The 23036-nt window shown below is 45.8% G+C and overlaps 1 long non-coding RNA gene across 2 annotated transcripts; it reads right to left on the bottom strand.

The window, feature by feature from the left end:
* Window positions 1-2276: 2276 nt before the first annotated feature.
* LOC140460439 (uncharacterized) lies at window positions 2277-15090 on the bottom strand. Of its 2 annotated transcripts, XR_011954092.1 has the most exons (4): window positions 14970-15090; window positions 4427-9956; window positions 3023-3979; window positions 2277-2442 (listed from the first exon to the last, which is right to left on the bottom strand). It is a non-coding gene; the product is annotated as an uncharacterized lncRNA (long non-coding RNA). The 2 variants fall into 2 exon arrangements; XR_011954091.1 differs by having other exon boundaries at window positions 3023-9956.
* Window positions 15091-23036: the final 7946 nt, after the last annotated feature.

Raw genomic sequence — 23036 nt, 5'->3', positions numbered from 1 at the left:
TGGCAGCATCTATGAGGAGATGACACTGTTACTGTTTTGAGTCCGGTGACCCTTCAAAATTAGGCTGGATTCGAAACATTAACTGTTTTCTTTCCACAGATGCTGCCAGACCTGCTGCGATTCCCCAGCAATTGTGCCTTTTGTTGCTAATCTCCAACATCTGTAATTCATTGTCTTAGCCAATAATGGTTTCTGGTTGCCAGTACTGAGACAAACTCTCACTTCCAGATCTTTTTATTCATTGAAATTAAAGTCCACTAGCATCCATGATGGGATTTTAATTTTTGTTCTCAGAAGACAGATCTCTGGGCTACTTAACCAATATCACTGGATCACAATCTTCCCTTCACTGACAGTGACATTGACAATCTTGTCCTGAATATTTTTCTTTATTCATTCATGGAACGTGACACTTTGTCTCCCAAAAAAAAAACAAGTGCCAATTCAGAGGGCAGTTAAGAGTCAACTACATGACTTTGGATCAAGAGTGACACATTCACCAAACTGGGAAAGGACTGAAGATTTCCTTTCTTAAAAAAAGGTTATTCGTGAACAAGATAGGTACTTATGACAATTGATAAGATCACCAAAGCACCAAATGCCACCAACTCCCTACAATCTCGAGGCTTCCCAACACTGACTGGTCTCTAATTGCCAGTTGTATCCTTTTCCTCCTTACTATTTACTATTTAATTCAGCCCATTGAGTTGACTCTGCCATTTATTCAGATCATGATTATTCTGGTCAACATTTACTCCACTTTCCTGCCATTGTCTCATAATCCTCAATTCACTTACTGATTAAAAAAAAAACAACTCTCTCAGCCTTGAATGCAAATAACAACCCAGGCTCAACAGCCCTCTGTACTGTCAAGTTCCACAGATTTACTGCCCTCAGGAAAAATTCCTATCTGTCCTAAACATGCAATCTCTTATCTGGAGGTTACTTCCTCTGGTCCCAGACTCACCCACTTTTCCACATCTCGCCTGTCAAGTCTCCTCAGAATCTTGTACGTGACAATAAGGTTACTTCTAATTCTTCTAACTTCTAATAAGCACAGGCTCAACCTATTCAGTTCCCCTCATAAGACATTCTTGCCATCCCTGATATCATCATGGTCAACTTTCTCTGGAGTGCCTCCAATACCAATATATCCTTCCTCAGGTAAAGGGCCCTAAACTGTTCACAGTATTCAGTTGGGGCCTGACTAAGGCCTTAAATAGGTTCACTATAACCTTCCTACATTTATACTCTATTGAAAAGGCCAACCTCCCATTTGCCTCCCTATTACTCACTGAAATTGGTTGAAGAGATTCGTGAACGTGATTCCAAATCCCTCTGTTCTAAACTTTTCTCCATTTAATATTCAGTTCTTCACCTCCTGACAAACTGCATTACCTCATTTTCCCATCTGCCAAGCTTTCACTCATTTGCTTAACCTGTCTATATCCCTCTCCAGATATCTAATGTCATCCTCGCCACCTGCTTTCACATCAACTGTCTCTTCTGCAAACTTAGCAATAGTACATTCACTTTACTTATCCAAGTAATTCATATATATATTGTAAATAATGTTGGCCCCAGCGCTGATCCCGGTGGTACACCACTAGTAACAAGTTGCCATCCTGAACATGCCTCTTATCACAACTGTGGTAGTTAGCCAATCCTCTATCCATGCTAACATACAGCCTCCAACACCCTGGGCTCTTTGATTATTTCATGAGATGTGAATATCATTGACTGTGCCAATAACTCTTCCCAAATTGTCCTTGAAAATGTGGTGTTGAGCTGCCTCTTAAATTGCTTCACAAATATGACGTGGACTACCACAATGTTTAGGAGTGAGTTCTAGCATTTTGGTCAATAACAGAAGTAATGCGATATATTCTGCAGTCGGAATGCTGTGCTCACTTGTCTGTTCTTGGTGGTTGAGGTCATGGTTTGGAAGGTGGTTTTGAAGAACCACCACTCATGCAATCAAGCCAGACTGTTAGATTGTGGCCCCAGACTCTGCCACTTTGACTTTCCTCATCAATCACCCAGGGCTCTTTGCTTACTATTTCATGAGATGTGAATATCATAGGCTGTACCAACAACTCTTCCCAAATTGACCTTGAAAAGGTGGTGCTGAGCTGCCTCTTAAATTGCTTCACAAATATGATGTGGATTGCAACAATGTTCAGGAGTGAGTTCCAGCATTTTTGTCAATAACAAAGAAGCAATGCGATATATCTTGCAGTCGGAATCCTGCATTCACACTTGTCTGTTCTTGGTGGTTGAGCTCATGGCTTGCAAGGTGCTTTTGAAGAACCACCACTCATGCAATCAAGTCAGACTGATAGATTGTGGCCCCAGACTCTGCCATTTGATTTTCCTCATCAATCTACATTCTTTCCAGCCATGTTTCAGTCTCAAACTGCCACGCAATGCCTTCTGTTACAGCTTAAAGGTAAGAATACACAAGATAATCAATTGTAATTTGGGTTGTATAAATCTTAGTCTGCCAGAATTATTTTCTTAAACTTTAATTAAACTTTAATTGACTGCATGAAATGGTTTGTTGGTCAGACTTGAATTATCATGCTCAAAGGAGACAATGCCAATAATATCATTAAACTCCTCTTTTTGTTAAAAAAGCACAAGCTCTTGATTTATTTTAACAACTTACTGGTATTCACACCTGCACATTCAATGTCAAACTCAGATATCATAAATGAAATTACACCATTAATTTTGTTTCACAACAATCCAACAGATTAATTAATAATACACAGTGAATACCAAGGCGGATTAATGTAAAATTAAATTTGACTGAAAATGTAAAATCGAGATGTGAGATAACAAATGGGGGAAGGGCAGAAGGCAAGAAATGCAGCATCATAGAAGGTGCTCCTCCAGGGAGTGTATTTTACCAACTACAACTGCTAAATATAAACAAACACTCTGACATGATCCTCCGGTTTTAATGTAAACCATAGCCCCATACAGTAGGTACCATTTAAATAAGTTAATAGATACAAGCCTTGAGCAAATCCAGCCTCCAGCCGGACCCCCCGCTTCTTGGAGCTCGGACCTTCCTCCAGCTCCGGGGGGTTGTTGAGCTCCTGGGCTCCGGCCGCCGCCGAAGAAGCCGCGGGCGCCGGCTCTCTCTCCTCCACCGCCGACATTTTTAATTTGTTTTCTCGTTCACCCGGTAACCGTCACCTCCCCCTTCCCGGGCCCCGGAAATTATACAAAAATAAACAATAAACCCCCACCGGGGACTGTCTCCTTTTCTTCACAACTTTTGTTTGAAAAGTTCCGTCTTTAATTTGAAATGTATTTTAAAGGTATTTTCTGAGGTAAACGATGCCTGTCTGCCCCCCTCCCTCCGTCCGAAACCGCCCGCTGAGTCGATGAGAAAACCGCAGCCTCGCGCCGCCATCTTTGTTTTTCTTCTTCTTTCCGTCTCCTCCTTCTGTGACGCGCGTCATCCACGCCCCCTCCAATCAGAGCGCACCTTACTCCGTCTGACCATTGGCGGCCGGCCTTGCAGTCAAAAAGGAAGCCACAACCCGGAATGTCGCTCTCCGATTCGTCCGCACCGACCGCTGCCTTTGGGATTGGTGGAGAGGTTCACAGGCTCTTCACTGTCCCCGTCCCTTTACTACAATGGACTCGAGGGGTTCAGGAGGAAGGTGTTCTCACTCATTCATTCAACAGGAGATGGGCTCAATTTACTGTAATGGGCTGTGGGGGTACAGTGGTCATGTCTCATGTTGAGGGGGAAGGTGTTTCCATTCATTCAACAGAAGAGGACCTATTTACGACAGGGTTTTTTTTGTGATGCAGCTGTAGTGTTCCATAGAGCCCTGAGGCTCAGGTTTAAATCCCACTGCTCCAGTGTGTGTAATAACATACTCAATTTTTTTCAGCTTTAAGTCACACAACTATAGTCCAACACGTCTATTTGAAATCGCACGCGTTTGGAGCGTAGCCTCTTCATCAGGTGAAGACATGGAAAACAAAACGTGCAGGAAAGAGAATTCAGATAAATGATCAGCCATGGATGGTGATGAAAGACAGAGCATCTCAACAGTCAATTACCTATTCCCATTCCTATTTCTGATCTTCTTCATACATGACAAGTTGTATATTTTCCAAGCATTAATTTTATTTCCATGGTTTAAAAATGAATATTTAAGAATGGTCAGTTTATTCTTTCTCACTTGGGCACATTGTGACCCACAACTATTTAGTTACCACTGTTAATATCATAGCCCCTCTCATGAGATATCAGAGGAACAATTCATAAACAAAATTTGACACTGAGTCACTCGAGTAGACACTTGAACAGAGAAAGCGCCCGACAGATATTGGGAATCTAAAGGTTATTGAAGTGAAATGTTAAGAAGAGCAGGTGAACACCCCCAATAAGGGAACTCACCTGACTGACCTAATTATTATCACCACAGTATCCAGTGCTACTCTTCACCGAACACGGATTACTTTCCTTTTCAGTTTAATGATCCAACTATCTTTTGAATGCCATAATTGAATCTGACTCCAACACTCTCTCTCGCAGACCATTCCAAAGGTCGAAGATTTTCAATCATGAATGAAATATGTTCTGGATCTCTCCCAAAACACAATTCATATGGATCTTGCTTCAAATCATTTGCAGTAAGTTCTTCACATGGACAAATTTGCAGCTGAGGGCATTTGTTTAAATTTTATATCATACTGGGGTGGCACAGTGCTTGGCATTGCTACCTCACAGCACTAGGGACCCAGGTTCAATTCCAGCCTCAGGTGAGTGTCTGTGTGGAGTTTGCATGTTCTCCCTGTCTGCATGGGTTTCCTTCCACAGTCCAAAGATGTGCAGGTTAGGTGGACTGTCCATGCGAAATTGCTCTGTGATGTGTAGGTTACGTGTATTAGTCATACTAAATGCAGGAGAATGGGATGATCCTGGGTGGGATGGTCTTTGGTGTGTCAGTGCAGGCTCAATGGGACAAATGGCCTCTTTCTGCACTGTCGGGATTTTATGATCTCTGTCTGATTTCTTGCACATGCTGCTTTCTGAAAGGGACATTTTACTGTCATATTCAGTACTGCAGTCTCTATATTTTGATACATACCTCTAAATTAGTTTTGAATGAAATCCCCCCCCATTTCACTGTATTTTAGCTACCATTCCCCCCCCACCCCTTCCATTCCTTATTCATTTTTCCATTACCTGTGTTATGATCCCCTCCTCTTTATATATATTATTGTAGACAGGCTAAATCTAGTTACCATGTCTCTAAAATATGAGATGAAATATGATCGCATACTTTGAGTCCATTACTACAGTTTGTTAAGGTCTCTTGCCAAAGAGTACTCTTAATCCTGCATCCTTCGGTAGGATTATATGAGGATATCTGGTCAGCATGGATGAGTTGGATTAAATGGTTTGTTTCCGTCCTGTGCATCTCTATGACTATGACTATCGAATAAGGGCCAGGAGCAGGCAGGTGGGACTAGTTTAGTTGGGGATCATGTACTGAATGGTCTGTTTCCAGGCTGTATGACTACACAGTCTCAAATGAATGGGGATCAATCCCAAAGAGATATTAAAGGTCTTGAGCACCACCTTAGGCACATTTGTGGACACCTTCCAGATAACTGAGAGCAGTGGGGCACTGTGAAGTTCAGTACATCAGTTAGCCAGCAAGTTCTCTTCGGGAGACTTGTCTCGAGAAAGGAAGCGGTTTCCTGTCCCATCAACTGGACTGTGGATCAGTTTGGAGCAGGTCCTATATCTCTGACAACATCAGTGGACAGAGTCGAGAGTGTGGTGCTGGAAAAGCACAGCAGGTCAGGCAGCATCGAAGGAGCAGGAGAATTGACGTTTAGGGCATAAACCCTTGATCAGCAATGAGGCTTGTGGGCCGGGAGCGTTGAGAGATAAATGGAAGGGGGGGGGTGGTGGTGTTGGGGAGAAGGTAGCTGAGAATGTGATGAGCAGATGAAGATGATTGGTCAGAGAGGAGGGTGGGGCGGATAGATGGGAAAGGTGATGGACAGGTCAGGAGGGCGAGTGGAGGCTTGGGGCTGTGATAAGTTGGGGGGGGCGGGGGAAGAGGAGGAGGAGGATACATGAGGAAACGTTTGAATTCCACATTAATCCCATGTGGTTACAGGGTCCCGAGGTGGAATAAGAGGTGTTCTTCCTCCATGCGTCAGGTGGTAAGGGTTTGGCGATGGAGACAGCCCAGGACCTCAATGATCTTGATGGAATGGGAGGGGAAGTTGAAGTGTTCAGCCACAGGGCGGTGGGGTTTGTGGGTGTCCCAGAGTGGTTCTCTGAAACAATCCACAAGTTGGCGTCCTGTCTCCCTGACGTAGAGAAGACCACATTGGATGCAATGGATACAGTGGATGACACTGGTGGAGGTCGAGGGAAATTTCTGTCAGATGTGGAAGGATCCTTTGGGGCCTTGGATGGAGGTGAGAGGAGTGGTATGGACACATGTTTTACACTTCCTGTGGTGGCGGGGAAGGGGCCGGGAGTGGGGTGTGGGCTGGTTGTGGGTGCACGGACCTGATAAGGGAGTCGCAGAGGAAATGGCCTCTCTGGAATGCTGGTAGGGGTGGGGAGAGAAAAATATACCTGGTGGTGGGGTCCGTTTGTAGGGAGCAGAGGCTGATGTGATGTATCCGGAGGTTGGTGGGGTGGAAGGTGAGGACGGTTGGGGGTGGGTCCTGTCCTTGTTCCGTTGGGAGGGGTGGGGTTCAAGGGTGGTGTTGCAGGATGTGGAGGAGATGTGCTGGAGGACATTGTCGACCACGTGGGAAGAGAAATTGCGAACTTGGAAGGAGGATGCCCTCTGGGATTTTCTACGGTGGAATTGGTCATCCTGGGAAAAGATGTGGCGGAGGAATTGGGAATAAGGGATTGTGTTTTTACAGGAGGTGGGGTGAGGGGGGCGTAATCTAGCTAGCTGTGGGAGTCGGTGGGCTTGTAGTAGATGTCCACGGTTAGTCGTTAGCCAGAGACGGAGAGGTCCTGGAAAGGGAGATGGTCCAGGTGTATTTGAGGTCGGGGTGAAAGGTGTTGATAAAGATGACGAACTGTTCAAACTCCTTGTGAGAGCGTGAAGTGGCACCAATATGGTCATCGATGTACTGGAGGAACAGGTGTAGCTGAGGAAAATGGACTGTTCCACGTACCCGACAAAGAGGCAGGCATAGCTGGGTCCCATGCGGGTGCCCATGGCTACCCCTTTAGTTTGGGACATTGGTTTGGATGCCATCTGAGGTTTGTGCGGATCACTTCAGTGGGAATGTGCAGTCCCGGGCTCAGTGAGCAGTACTGCAAGCAAAGCTCACAGAATCCCGACAGGGAAACAGGCCCTTCAACCCAACAAGACCACACCGACCCTCTGAAGAGTAACCCACCCAGACCCATTCCCCTACCCCATTAGTCTACATTACCCCCTACATTACTGCACCTACATATCCCTGAACACTCTGGGACAATTTAGCTTGGCTAATTCACTTGCTCATGTTTGGATTGTGGGAGCACCCAGAGGAAACCCTTGCAGACATGGGGGGAGAATGTGCAAACTCCACAAAGACAGTCACCCTGAGGGTGGAATCGAACCCCGGTCCCTGGCGATGTGACACAGTGGCACTAATGACTGAGCTACTGTGCCACCAGTGAGTCAACCTGGGGTTGGGGGAAGATGGGAGGGGTGTGGGGGTGCTGTCTAGCAGAAAACAAAGAGAGCTCGCTGACGCTCCCACTGCACCCACTGTCAGAACGGGCAGGAGGTTCAGTCCTGGGGGTGACCCTCATCAGCGTCGCCGGCGGAATCTGCTGGTGCCCCCTCTGGTGTCTCTGCAAGTTACTGGACGACGTGAACCTCCGCCTGCACTTGGGGCAGGGGAACGGCCTCTCCCCGGTGTGGACCCGCTGGTGCCTCAGCAGGTTGGAGGCCTGGGTAAAGCCCTTCCCGCACTCAGGACAGCTGAACGGCCTCTCTCCAGTGTGGACCCGCTGGTGGTCCAGGAAGTCAGAGGAGCGTTTAAAGCCCTTCCCACACTCGGGCAGGGGAACGGCCTCTCCCCGGTGTGGACATGCTGGTGCCTCAGCAGGGCAGAGGAATTGCTGAAGGCCTTCCCACACTCGGAACAGCTGAAGGGCCTCTCCCCAGTGTGGACCCACTGGTGGGCCAGCAGGTTGGAGGATTTGCTGAAGGTCTTCCCGCACTCAAGGCAGGGGAAGGATCTCACCCCAGTGTGGACCTGCTGGGGGGCCATGAGGGTAGAGGCCTGGGCAAAGCTCTTCTCACACTCGGGGCAGGAGAATGGACTCTCCCCAGTATGGATCCACTGTTGGACCAGCAGGTTGGAGGAACTGGTAAAGCCCTTCCCGCACTCTGGGCAGGGGAATGGTTTCGGAATGGCAGCTGGTGACGAGCGGTGTCCCGCAGGGTTCAGTGTTGGGGCCACAGCTGTTCGTATTATATATTAATGATCTGGATGAAGGGACTGGGGGCATTCTAGCGAAGTTTGCAGATGATACGAAGTTCGGTCGACAGGCAGGGAGTACTGAGGAAGTGGGGAGGCTACAGAAGGATCTAGACAGTTTGGGAGAGTGGTCCAGGAAATGGCTGATGGAATTCAACGTGAACAAATGCGAGGTTTTGCACTTTGGCAAAAAGAATAAAAGCATAGACTACTTTCTAAACGGTGAGAAAATCCGTAAAGCCAAAGTACAAAGGGATCTGGGAATGCTAGTCGAGGATTCTCTAAAGGTCAACATGCAGGTTGAGTCCATGATTAAGAAAGCGAATGCAATGTTGTCACTTATCTCAAGAGGGTTGGAATATAAAACCACCGTTGTGCTGCTGAGACTTTATAAAGCTCTGGTTAGGCCCTATTTGGAGTACTGTGTCCAGTTTTGGTCCCCACACCTCAGGAAGGACATACTGGCACTGGAACGTGTCCAGCGGAGATTCACACGGATGATCCCTGGAATGGTTGGTCTAACATATGAGGAACGGCTGAGGATCCTGGGATTGTATTCATTGGAGTTTAGAAGATTAAGGGGAGACTTAATAGAGACGTACAAAATAATACATGGCTTGGAAAGGGTGGACGCTAGGAAACTGTTTCCATTAGGTGAGGAGTCTAGGACCCGTGGACACAGCCTTAGAATTAGAGGGGGTAAATTCAGAACAGAAATGCGGAGACATTTCTTCAGCCAGAGAGTGGTGGGCCTGTGGAATTCATTGCCGCAGAGTGCAGTGGGGGCCGGGATGCTAAATGTCTTCAAGGCAGAGATTGATAGATTCTTGTTGTCTCGAGGAATTAAGGGCTACGGGGAAAATGCGGATAAATGGAGTTGAAATGCCCAGCCATGATTGAATGGCGGAGTGGACTCGATGGGCCGAATGGCCTCACTTCCACTCCTATGTCTTATGGACTCTCCCCGGTGTGACTGCGCCGATGAGTCTCCAGGGCAGACTGGAAACTGAAGCATTTCCCACAGTCGCCACACTTCCAAGGTTTCTCGATGGGGCAGGATTCCTTGGGTTTCTCCATGGCTGAAGCTTCAGCTGCACACAAACGTGTGTACAGCCCCTCCCCGGTGTGAATTCCTCTTTCCAGGCCGTATAACTGTTTCTGGCGCCACACTCAGTGCACTGCAACAGTAGGGTCTCTCATCCAGTCACACTGATGCTGAAAACGTTATGAAACAGGAACCAAAAAGCATTGCTCCATCTCACAGAATCATAGTTGAAAATCTTTGCTGTTCCAATGGATTGAGTGACTGTCAGACATTGATGTGAAAATGATGACTGTAGATGCTGGAGATCAGAGTCGAAAAGTGGAGTGTTGGAAAAACACAGCAGGTCAGGCAGCATCCAAGGAGCAGGAGAGTCAAGCATCAGCTGTTGATTTTGAAACTTCCGTCTTCAGATAGTCTGTAAAAAGAGATTACAAAAATCAGCATTGTCAATCCGGGGGGAGGTGGGGTCAGAATGAGACAACAAGGTATTGACACCGACACCAGAAAGAAACTGAACATCGAGACGTGGCAAACGTTAGTGGCAAGCCAGAGTCAGAGAGAGACACAGCACAGAAACATACCCTTTGGTCCAACTCATCCATGTCGACCAGATATCCAAAATTAATCTAGTTCCATTTGCCAGCATTTGGCCAATAACCCTCTAAACCCCTCCTATTCATATACCTATCCAGGTGCCTTTTAAATGTCATAATTGTACCAGCACCCACCACTTCCTCTGGCAAATTTGTACACACACCACCTTCTGCATGAAAACGTGCCCCTTAGCTCCGTTTCTAACAAATTGCTCTCCATCTAAACCCGTAGCACTATGGCAATCCCAGTCTATGTTTGAAAAGTTAAAATCCCTAACAATAACCATCTTATTACTCTGACAGGTAACTCAAATCTCCATACAAAGTTGTTTCTCAATTTCCCACTGACCATGAAGGTGTCTACAACACAATCCCAATAAGGTGATCATCCCTTCCTTATTTCTCAGTTCCAATCAAATAACCTTCCTGGATATATTCCTAGGAATATCCTCCTTAAGTCCAACAGGAATACTATCCCTTATCAAAAACACCACTCCCCCTCATCTCTTGCCTCCTGTAGCATTTGTAGCCTGAAACATTAAGCTGCCAGTCCTGCCCATCCCTGAGCCACGTTTCTGTAATTGCTATGATATCATATCCCATCTTCCTAATTATGCCCTGAGTTCAACTGCCTTCCCTGTTAGGCCTCTTGCAATGAAGTAAATGCAGTTTAATTTGTCAGTCCTACCTTGCTCTCTGCTTTGTCCCTTCCTGACCTGACTGTTTGACTCACTCTCTTTCCCAACTGTACCAGTCTCGTGTTGATCTCTTTCTTCACTATTTCCCTGGGTACCTCCCCACCCACCCCACCTTACTAGTTTAATTCCTCCCGAGCAGCTCTTGCAAATTTCCCAGCCAGTATATTATCTCTCTTCCAATATTCAGGTGCAATGTATCCTTCTTGTACAGGTCACATCTACCCCAGAAGAGATTCCAATGATCCAAAAATGTGAACCCTTCTCCCATGCACCAGCTCCTCAGCCATGCATTCATCTGCTCTATCCTCTCTATTCCAACCCTCACTAGATCATAGCACTGGCAGTAATCCAGATTTTACTAGATTTGAGGACCTCTTTTTTTTTAAATTTGTGCCTGAATTTCTACACTTTCTCTTCAGAATTGCATTCTTTTCCCTTCCTATGTCATTAGTTCCAATGTGTACAATGACCTCCAACCATTCCCTCTCCCTTTTGAGAACATTCTGCACCCTCTCGGAGACATCTTTGATCCTGGCACCAGGGAGGCGACACACCATTCTGATTTTTCGCTGCTAACCACAGAAGCGTCAGTTTGTACCTCTGACTAGAGAGCCCCTTATCACAATCGATCACTTGGAACCCGACGTTCCCCTCATTGCATGAGAGCATGTCTCGAGACCAGAAACTTGGCTGTTGGTGCTACATTCCCTGAGAGACCATCACCCCCTACATTTTCCAAAACAGCAGACTTGTTTGAAATGGGGACAGCCACAGAAGACTCCTGCACTACCTGCCTACCCCTCCTACTTTCCTGGAGTTAACCCATCTCCCTGACTGTAGCTGCGGCTTTTCTCCCTTCCTATCATTGCCAAACCATCATACCCCCAGGTCTTGTAAATTCCTCATTACCTCGAACTGTCACTGCAACTTATCCACGCGATCCAATAGGATCTGCAAGCAAACACACTTACTGCAGACATAATCATCAGTAACATGGATACTCTCCCTAATCTCCCACATCTGACAGGAAGAGCATATCACTCTCATAAAGGCCACCTTTGCTCCTTCACAATCTACAGACCCAGAAAATAGCACCGTCTTTTTGCTCTAAAAAAGTGCTCTGGGCTAACACAGTACTTGTGATTTATATTTTTAAAATTTAATCAAGAGACAGATGTCAGTAAAACATATAATCAAGAAAGAATCCACTCCATTCACGACTGCAGACTTACAGCTAAGTTACACATTAAAGACTATACACTTCTCTGTTCCTGTTCTGTGAGCTCCCCCACACAGGTTCCTCCATGGTCAGCTGTGAAGTTTGCTGTTCATTAACCTTTCCCAGATGCACTGCAATGTCCAGTAACTGTGCAGATTCCCTGCAATGTAAATTTCTTTTTCTCTCTCCCTCATTTTGGACTCCTATCCATGCCCCCTATAAACCTGTATAAGGTCATCTCTCAGCCTCCTCCGCTCCAGGGAAAACAGCCGCAGTCTTTTCAGCCTCTCCCTACAACCCCAACCCCCCAGCTCTGGCAACAGCCTTGTAAATCATTTCCAAACTCTTTTAAAGTTTCACAACATCTTTCTAACAAAGGAGACCAGAACTGAATGCAGTATTCCAAAAGTGGCCTAACTAATGTCAGGTCCAGCCATAACATGACTCCCAACTCCTGTATTCAATGCTCTGCTCAATAAAGGCAAGCGCCACCAAACGCTTTCTTCACTACCGTGTCTACCTGTGACTCCACTTTCACAGAACTACAAATCTGCACTCCATGGTCTCTTGATGCAGGAACACTCTCCACGGCCAGTGTGTAAATCCTGCCCTGATGTGCCTTTCCAAAATGCAACACCTCACATTTATCTAAATGAAACTTTATCTGGCACTCCTCGACCCATCAGCCCATCCATTCAATTCTAATTTAGATTGAACTTTCTTTCCTCTCTTATTTCCTTAACGATGACAATCTCCATCCCACACATTCTCCCTCCATTCTCACTTTGCTGAACCTCATCCATGCTGTCCCTCATCCTGAAGGGTCTGGTTTACGCTGATTTCCAGCCCACGCTAGGGGGGGGTTCTAATTGAAACATACAGAATACTGACTGGCCTGGACAGGGTGGATGTTGGGGAGATGCTTCCATTGGTAGGAGAGACTAGGTCCCAAGGGCACAGCCTTAGAGTAAAGGGAAGACCTTTTAGAATGCAGATAAAGGGGAAACCTTTGTCGCCAGAGAGTACGAAACCTATGGAATTCATTACCACAGAGACTGTGTTGGGCAAGTCACTGAGTATGTTCAAGACAGAGATAAATAGGTTTTTGTGTATCAAGGATATTGATGTTGCGGGTAGAAAGCTAGAGAATGGGGTTGAGAAACTTGTCATCCATGATTGAATGGTGGAGCAGACCTGATTGGCTGAATGGCCTAATTTCTGCTCCTAGGTCTTATGGTCTCTTGCTGTCCTGGACGGAGTGAGAGAGAACTGGGAGCAGGAGTAGGCCATTTGGTCTTTCAAGTCTGCACCAACATTGAACAGATCTGCACCAACATTGAACTGGATATGAATATACCTACATCTTGGTGGACAGGCTGGGACCTTTTTCACTGGAGCATCGGAGGTTGAGAGGTGATCTTATCAAGCTTTATAAAGTCATGAGGGGTATAGATGAGGTGAATGACGGGGTTTCCTTTCCTTAAAGTGGGGGTTTCAAGGTTAGGGAGCAAATTTTGAAGGTGAGTGGAGAAAGATTTTAAAAAGACAGGAGGGACACCTTTGTTTCCCCATAGAGAATGGTTCGTATGTGGAATGAATGTCCAGAGGAAGCGGGGATGCAGGTACAGTTACAACATTTAAAAGACGTTTGGATAAGGACATGAATGGGAAAGGTTTGGAGGTGTTATGGACTAGGCCAGACCACTCAAAACATTCTGAAGCAGGCAGCACAGACCGTAACTTTGCTATTTGTTTCAGTAAGTGCACAGTGAAAATTACCCAAAGTTAGCTAGGTTGACTACCAGGATTTAAAATAGATAAATGTATTCACAAGAATAAAGAATGAAACACAAAGAACAGAATATAGAATACTCACAGAACTCAGTCTATCTAAACTAGACTTAATTATGCTGTTCTTTTCTCCACACAGTCCACTGCTGAACTCACTCAAACAAGGCCTCAGCTTTCACAACAGATCACTTGTCTTTCATTATGCAGGTCACTTCGAAAACATAAAAGCTTGGGCCTAAAGTGTCATCGGTTGACATGTAAACAAAAAAGCCAACCAATACTCTTTCCATTTCTGTAAAAAAAACATCCATTTTGGAGTCTGTGGTCGTTTTACCACCACTCTGAAAAAAAACCAAGGACACGGTATCCTTGAGAAGAAGGACCAGCTTTTAGAAAAAGGACCAGCTTTGTGACAGAGGGATATGGGCCAAACACTGGCAGATGGGATCAGTTTAGTATGCGAACATAGCATGGACTAGTTGGACTGAAGGGTCTATTTCTGCACTGTATGATTCTGTAATGGTCTCAAAACCATTTTCTTGCCTTCCCCTATAACCATCCACTTCTTTGTTGTTCAAAAGTCAGATGACCTCAGCCTTGAATATATTCAATGACCACCCCTCCCCCCCAATTGCAGGAAGTCAACCCCATTTTTGAATTCAATTCCTATTGCCTTGCTGACTGCTTGCTGTACCTCTCTGACAACTGGTGCAGAAGGACGCTGAGGTCCCTTTGTACATCCACACATCATTCCTGATGAAGGGCTCGTGCCCAAAACATCGACTCTCCTGTTCCTCGGATGCTGCCTGATCTGCTGTGTTTTTCAAGCACCACACTTGACTCTGATCTCCAGCATCTGCAGTCCTCACTTTCTCCACATACCAATCTATTATCATTTAAACTTTGCACATCCTTTCTGCCTTTTTTAAATCAATAGGCTTTAACTTTACATTGTGGTACTGCATTTGCTGTGCGTTTGCCAATTGAGACACAGACGTGGACCAACTTTTCCAAAGTCTGTCCCCTCCCTGGATTCACTCCCTTTCCCTTCAGTTCGTGCAAGTCAGCTACTGAATCCCAGAACGAAAAATAAATGAAAAATTGGGTGAGAAAAGAGAGTGTCGTACCCACAGATGTTGGACAGAGTTGCAGTCTGGGGTGAAGCTCAATCTTCACTCAAAGGGAGAGAGGAACAACAGCAGTTTCAGAAACTCACGGCCCAACTTCCGCGTTCAGACAGAGACGGCCCTGAATGGCAGGAGGACCAGGCTCCTTCCGGTCCTCCGGGTCTCACCATTGGTCCTTCAGAAGGAAGTCAAGCGCCGTTTCCGCGGACAGCGACGAGCACACTCAGTGCTTTTGCTGACACCGCAGTACATGCGCAGTTGTTGCTGACACCGCAGTACATGCGCAGTTGTCGCTGACACCGAGAAGCATGCGCAGTATGCTCTGTGGAGGTGCTGGCGTTCCTGACAGATTTTAAGTGTCCAAATGTCAATAGGAGAAAAAAAAAGCTGCAGCCACAATTTTATTTTTCCCTGTGGATCGATATTTTATTCCTTTTGAATTTCGTCCGGCTTTGTATGTCTTTTCCCCAGGGTAGAGGAAGTCCAAAACTAGACGACATAGGTTAAGGGTGAGAGGGGAAAGATTTAAAACGGTCCTAAGGGGTAACTTTCATGTAGAGTGTGGTGTGTGTATGGAATGAGCTGCCCAGAGGAAGTGGTGGAGGCTGCTACAATTACAACATTTGAAAGGCATCAGGGTCAGGATGGGTATCTGAATAGGAAGGTGTGAGAGAGATATGGGCGAAATGCTGTCAAATGGGTCACTAGATCAATTTAGGAGATCTGGAGGGCATGGGCGAGTTGGACTGAAGGATCTGGTTCTGTGCTGTATGACTCTATGCGTGTATTTCAATACAAGTTTCAGAAACATGACTGCAGTCTTTTAAAAAATAAATTAATATGCTTTTAGATGTTAACAATGTTTCTGAATCTATCATTTTAGCTGTTCTTAATTTTGAAGATCAGCCATTTCTTGCGCACCCCTGTCTTCCAAGTAGTCATCACTATCGATTGTCTCTCTTTCCTGAGAAAGAGAATGGACAGGGGAGTGGGGGTAGAAAGAAAGAGAAAATGACAGGGGACAGAGGGTGGGGTGCAGAAAATGAGGAGAAGAGAGCGAAGAAGGCTGAGCACAGAGAATTGGTAAGTGCACAGTGTGAGGAGAGAGATTGGATGAGGACCAAAAGTTTGGGAGACTGACAGTACAAATCCCACCTTCATCAGGACTGATGTCAGTGTCTCATGAATTGGAACCCACTCCACCCACAGCAGACCTGAGGCAATTGTTTCTAAATAGATGCTTGGCTAATTCAGTAGAATCATATAATCCTGACAGGCCATTTGGCCCATAAAATTCAGACTGACGTTCCAAACAGTATCCCATCCAGACCCACCCGTTCTTCCTGCAGTTCCCCATGGTTAACCGACCCTCAGTTGCACATATGTGGACACTTTAGCACGGCCGATCCACCCTGAACTGCACCCAGAGTTAACTCATGCAGGCAGAAGGGTGAGAACGTGTTAAAGTCCACACAGACAGCTGCTCAAGAGTGGGACTGAACCCAGGTCCCTGACATTGTGAGTCAGTGGTACGAACCAATGAGCCACCATTCCGCCCAGAGCTTTGATGTTCTGCTTTGTCCTAGTAGTTTCTAACTTCTCATGTTCCCTCAGCAGAGGCTCTCTCCTCCTGACATTGTTGGACCACAGCCACTGCAACGTCCCTTTCCCACATCTCCAGCCCTGAGCACATCGGTTCCTGAATCCTGGCACCAAACAGACACCAATGCCATCTGTGCTCCTGCTGACAACTGCAGAGAACGGAGACCATCCCTGTCACTGTTCTGTCCCTTACCACCACCTCCCCCTCCCCAATGTTGTTTTTACTCCCACTGCCCAACCAGTTAGCTCCTACCACCTGCAGCCCTCGCTCAGATCTCCTTTACCTGCCAGACCTGCACTTACACCCTCCTGACCCTGTCCACTGATGCAAACAAAAGGCTCTCTCCAGAAGGGAATGACCGTCTCCCAGAATAAAGTGCTTGGTTAACTTTCCCACTTTACCCTCAACATGTCTGCAGCCTGGCTTCCAGCTCCATCTCTCTGAACGAATATCTTCCAGGATGTGTTTGCCCTAGATCACAGCATCCAGAGCCTCCCACCTTCTGCAAATTGAAAGACAAGCCCCAGCCTGCCCTCTCCAATGTGTGTTGTATAACTGATAGCCAAGTACCGAACCCATGAGGATGGCCTCAACAGGGACCTTGGTTTCATGTCACACTACAAGTGACCCACTCACACAGACTTGTACCCCATTACTCACACATGTTACCAAGCATGGTCGAAAACAAACACATGCTCTTATGCACAAACACACACACTCTCATGCAAGCACACACACATCAGTTTATGGGGTGAAATTGCAATTGCAGTATTTTATTTGCAGATACATTATATTTTGCTCAAAACGTACACAATCTTCAGGCAGTCAATCCATGTGACATGTTATAAATCCCTACTTTGGAAACAGAACCAATCTGACTCAAGATTGGGTTACAGACAGACTCGAACATGAGTGAATCAGAGGGTTTTCTTTCCCCAGAAAATGATGTCATCATTAGATTCTGAACTCCAGATTTCTGACTGAATTCCAATTCCGCCATCTGCTGTAGCGGGATTCAAACCCAGGAGTCCCGAGGAGTCCCCAGAACTGGGTTGATAGTCCAGTCAATAATGGCACTCGGCCCTTGTTCCTTCAATCACCCTATGATGGCACATGAACTCACTGGTGCCTCCACAGGTGGGAGGAGGGGGGTGATGCCCTTCCCGCACTGAGAGCAGGTGAGCATGCTGTGCCTGGTGTGGACCCGCTAGTGTGTCTGCAGGCTGGAAGAATTGATGAATCCCTTCCTGTGCCTGGAGCAGGTGATTAGCCATTCCCTGTTGTGGACTCGCTGGTGAAATCTCAAAACATATAATCAAGAAAGAACCCACTCTTTTCACTACTGCAGACTTACGGCAAGGTTACACGTTAAAAACTCTGCAGTAATTTGTTCCTGTGCTGTGAGCTCTCCTCCACATGTTCCTCCAAGATCAGCTGTGAATTTTGCTGATTGGTAATTTTTCCAAGATGTCCAGAGATACATGATTTCAAACAGCAAAGGCAGTAACTGCAGATTCACTGCTGTATCCGTTAGTAGTATATGTTTCTTTCTCTCTCTCTCTCTTTTTTACAGACCATGTGCTTGCTGCCTTTGGCTGTCTTTCTCCATTTTGAAATTGCTGTTGTCTTGATTTTTTTACTCTAAAGTTCCAAAACAATGCATCAGAATATAAAACATTAATTGCTGCTCCTGGAATTCAAGGAAATCGCCTCCAACACTGAAAATACCTCAAAAAAGGAGCAGCTCTTAGAGCCACAAATTTTCCAGTCCTCCATCTTGGATTAGTTCTTGGTGAACCTTCCCATCTCCCAGGTTACAGTTATTCAAATAATTTGCTTTTCTATTTTTGCTAGAAAAGTGGATAACCTCACGTTTATCCACACTGACTGCATCTGACATGCATTTGCCCACTCACTCAGACTGTCCAAATAACATTGTATCCTCCTCACAGCTCACCCTTCCACCCAGCTTCGTGTCATCTGCAATTTGTGATATATTCCAATTAGTTCCCTCATCTAAATCATTGACACATACTGTGAATACCTGGGGTCCTAGTCCCAATCCCTGCAGTTATAAAACATCGATCTGATTGACCATACAAAATAGCAGATGTTAGCTTGACATTCACAACTGAGGAAGACCTGATAAGCAATTATGAACCACTGAATTACGAAATCAGAGAAGCAGGCCATTCAGCCCATCGTGTCCATGCAGCTCTCTAAATGAGCTTTCTGATGTTGTGCCATTTTCCTGACGTTTCCTTGGAAACTGGTACATTGCTTGTCATCAAATAATTTTCCAATGCTCTGAACTGAATCTGCTTCAACCACTGCTCCATGCGATGTCTTCCAGATCTATTTACTCACTGTGTGAAATTTCTTTCTCACATCACATTTTCTTCCTTGTAATGGATTTGAAATCTGCATTCTTATTCTCAATGCTTTTACCATGGTGAACAGTTTTTCACTGTCTTTTCTGTGTATGATTTTTCTCATCATTATCAAAATTTATTTTGAATCTGACTTCAGAGAGCAGTCCATGAGGCCAAGCCTCATCAACAACACGGAAACAACTGAGCATCTCAAGGGACGGCCCCTCAGTCATCACTGTGAGCCCCATAGCAACCATTGTTACCTGGGCGGCCATGCATTCCAAACCTGGTCTCTCAACATCACTAGTATTGGCCCACAGTTTGGAAAACTATGATTCTCACTACGACTATAAAAATGGAATTTTTTTAAAAGCGGTTGTTGCTGAGAAGTTTAATCCTTTCTGTCCAGTAGGAAGTCAATGATGTGTTTGAGTTTGAATGACTCAGTGAATCCCTTCCCACATGTGGAGCAAGTGGATCACCACTCCCCCTGTGCCTGTGGGGATTACATTCCAGGTCAAACTGGGAATTGGATCTCTTCCTACAGCCTGAACATACCTCTGGTAACACTCCAGGGGGACTGTTCTTGTGTGGCACAGTTCAGATCATTGGCTGGCTTCGTCCTGCTCCTCGGATGCTGCTGGCCTGCTGTGCTTTTCCAGCACCACTCTAATCTAGATTCTGGTTTCCAGCATCTGCAGTCCTTGTTTTTACACAGTACATAAGGATGCCATTCACACTTTAATGTCTATAATAGTTCCTGAAACACCCACCTATTCTACACCCCTATCCCCATCATCTTGCAACTGTCCAGCATCCTCGGTAGTGTAGTGGTTAGTATCCCCATCTGTGACTCAGGAGACTGGGGGTGCAATTCCCCGATGGGGGGGATTTGATATTTTTCTGGATGTCTTGTCACACAGAGGTAGTGACCCTAACCCTGGATCGGGTTCAAGTCCTGCCTGCTCCAGAGTTCAAAAGTTCACAAATATAGGAGCAGAATTAGGCCATTCAGCCCATCAAGTCTGCTGTGCCATTCGATCCAGACTGCTCATCACCCCCATTTTCCTGCCTTGTCCCTTGAAAGGTTCAGAAAAGACTTACATTGTTGTTTCCAGAGTTGGAGTATTTGGGAGAGGCTTAATAGGCAGGAGTTGTTTTCCCTGGAGGTTCGGAGGGTGAGTGGTGACCTTAAGGAGGTTTATAAAACAATGACGGGCATAGATAGGATAAACAGACAAGGACTTTTCGATGGGGTGGGGGAGTCCAGAACTAGTCAGCATAGATTTAGGGTGAGAGGGGAAAGACGTAAAAGGGACCTAAGGGGCAACTTTTTCATACAGAGGGTGTGCTTGTATGGAATGAGCTGCCAGAGGAAGTGGTGGAGGCTGGTACAATTACAGCATTTAACGGGCATCTGGATGGGTAGATGAATAGGAAGGGTTTAGAGGAATATGAGACAACTGCTGGCAAATGGGACTAGATTAGGTTAGGATATCTTTTGACATGGTCAAGTTGGACTGAAGAGTCTGTTTCCGTGCTGCACCATCTCTCTGACTCTATAACAAATGTTCAACGAACTGGTCTGCAATTTCCCACATATGGCCCCCCTCCCATTCTGAATACAGGTGTTACATTAGCATTTTTCCAATCCAATGGAACCATAAGATCATACGACACAGGAGCAGAAATTAGGCCATTCAGTCCATCGAGCCTGCTCCACCATTCAATCATGGCTGAGACGTTTCTCAACTCCATTCTCCAGCTTTCTTCCCATAACCTTTGATCCCCTTGACAATCAGGAACATATATATATCTCAGTCTTAAATAAATGCAATGAATCTTTCCCATGTTAAGAGATTTTTGGAATATTGTAACTAATGAGTTCACTATCTACGTTTGCACTTCCTTCAGGACCCAGGGTGTAGGCCATCAGCATCAGTGGACTTGTCTGTCCTCAATCCAAATAGTTTCCTGTGTAGCTTTACCCTCTCAACGTTGATTGTTTAAGTTCTACCCTTTCTATAGCCTTTGACTTGCCAATTCTAATAGGAATAGTTCTGTTGTCTGCCAACATAAAAACTGAGATCATCTCTGCCACTTCAATGTTCCCCCATGAACTAACAGTTTTCATCTTCCAAGGTACCACACTTAGCTCAGCGACTCTGTTCCCATGAGCATACCAACAGAAGCTTTTGCTGTCCTTTTTGATATTGAGTGCGAGGTCTCTTTTGTAAGTTAACTTACCTATTTTTATTTATATTTTTAATTTCCCTTTGTTTCTGTTTGAAACTTTCCTAATGTTTGACCCTTCCAGAGGTCCAGAGTAACATTTCACAACAGGCTGAAAAGTTAAAAAAACACGACGTTGAAACTTTTTTAAATAGCCCCTTTCTGGAGGCTGGGGGCCGGCAAAACGATCGCCCCGCCCCCATTGTCACCGATTGTTTGGTGGCCTCCCCAACCACGCCCCCTCAACCCAGGAGACGTCACATACCTGGGCCCCGCCCCTTGTGAGCTGGCGCATGTGCAGTGCAGGTCCTGCAGCGGGACTGAGGCAGTGTTACTGAGTGTGGGAGCAGAATGGTGCCGGTGGCTGAAGTAATAAGAACCGCTGGAAAAGCTGAGCAGGTCCGGCAGCTCGTGCCGAGAGAAATCATTTCGGGTCCCGGTGATCCTCCTTCAGAACAGGACCAGGTTTCAGAAACATCCCGAGCGCCAAGACCTGGCTCCTGCCCCCGGGGAGAGGAGACAGTGAGACAGGGTAGGATTGGGAACCGCGGGAGGAGGGAGACTGGGGAGTTTATAAACTCCTAGGGGGAGGCCTGAGGCCTCCAATAGAAGCCCCACAGGCCCAGTGTTTACTTCACCGGCGAAGGAGCTCTCGGGTTGCCCGGGCAACCAGCCGCCATCTTTGTGAGGGTCAGGCGCATGTTGTCTTGGGGCGGGGAGCGCGGGCGGCCATCTTGGTGAGGGCACCATCAACTGTCATTTCTGGGAGAGAATTCCAACCTCGTGGTAACCTCGGCCTTGGCCGAGCTTAATTCCCCAGACTGTCCAGCGATGTGCAGGTTAGGGGGGGTTCAGCCATGCTCAATTACTGATAATGCCCAAGGATGTTCTAGTTAGTGTATGTTGACCATGCTAATTTACCCCCAGTGTCCAGAGGTGTGCAGGTTAGAGTGGATTGGCCGAGGTAAGTTTATCCATAGTGTCCGGGGTTCTGCAGGTTAGGGTTAAGGTCTGGACCCCCTCAATCGGCTCTCTCGATCCGAGATCGGTCAAAAGAATCACTAGGAGTACGGTCTATTTAAAGCAAGGTTATCAGCTTAATGACATAAGGCAGCCTAGCACAGATTTGTCCAGCAACACAGGTTAAAAGCTTCTGTGTTCCGTGGCAAAATTACACAATTACATTTGAAAATTACGCATTATTTATTTTTGCGACAGCACAGCCTGAATTACAAGAAAAGACCAATAAAATGTAATAAGGTGACATGATTAGTCAGCAGGTTAGTCCAATATTTCCTGGGAAACAGATTGTTTTACGCGCAAAACCATCCCATGCTTGTTAGTTCAAGGTTAGTTCGAATACCAAATTACTTATGATTCATATTATGCAAACTCCATTGTTCTCTTTTATTTCTAAATCTAACCAACTCAGCAAAGCAGCAATTCAAGTTCAATGTCAAATCATAACCTGAAGCCATTTTGTTATATTTATTTTAAAATATTATTTAAAATTGAAATGCCATTTTGTGGTTAATAAAAACCTACATACACCTGTTGCTCCTAACAACAGCCTAAATTCAAATTTTAAATCCTGATCTCAATCAAGCAGCAGTTGTCTCATTACCCAAAAGGTTGAGACCACAAACGATATAAGTACGGTTTTGAAAGCTAATAACTCCTGAAAATCCTCCTACAGAAAAAAGTCACTGAGAGCTGCATATCCCAAAGAGTGATATTACTGTTTTGTATTTGGATTCTTCCATTCTATACAAAACTCAGGGGAGACTATGTTCCTACTGTTACAGCACGAGGAGTACTTACTTTATTCAAAATAATAACCAGGTTTAGTGTAGGTAAGGG

This window comes from Chiloscyllium punctatum, chromosome 36 (assembly GCF_047496795.1).
Source record: "Chiloscyllium punctatum isolate Juve2018m chromosome 36, sChiPun1.3, whole genome shotgun sequence".
Lineage (NCBI taxonomy): Eukaryota > Metazoa > Chordata > Chondrichthyes > Orectolobiformes > Hemiscylliidae > Chiloscyllium > Chiloscyllium punctatum.
The sequence above is the reverse complement of the archived record's forward strand: the minus strand, read 5'-3'. Positions and strand labels throughout refer to the sequence as shown.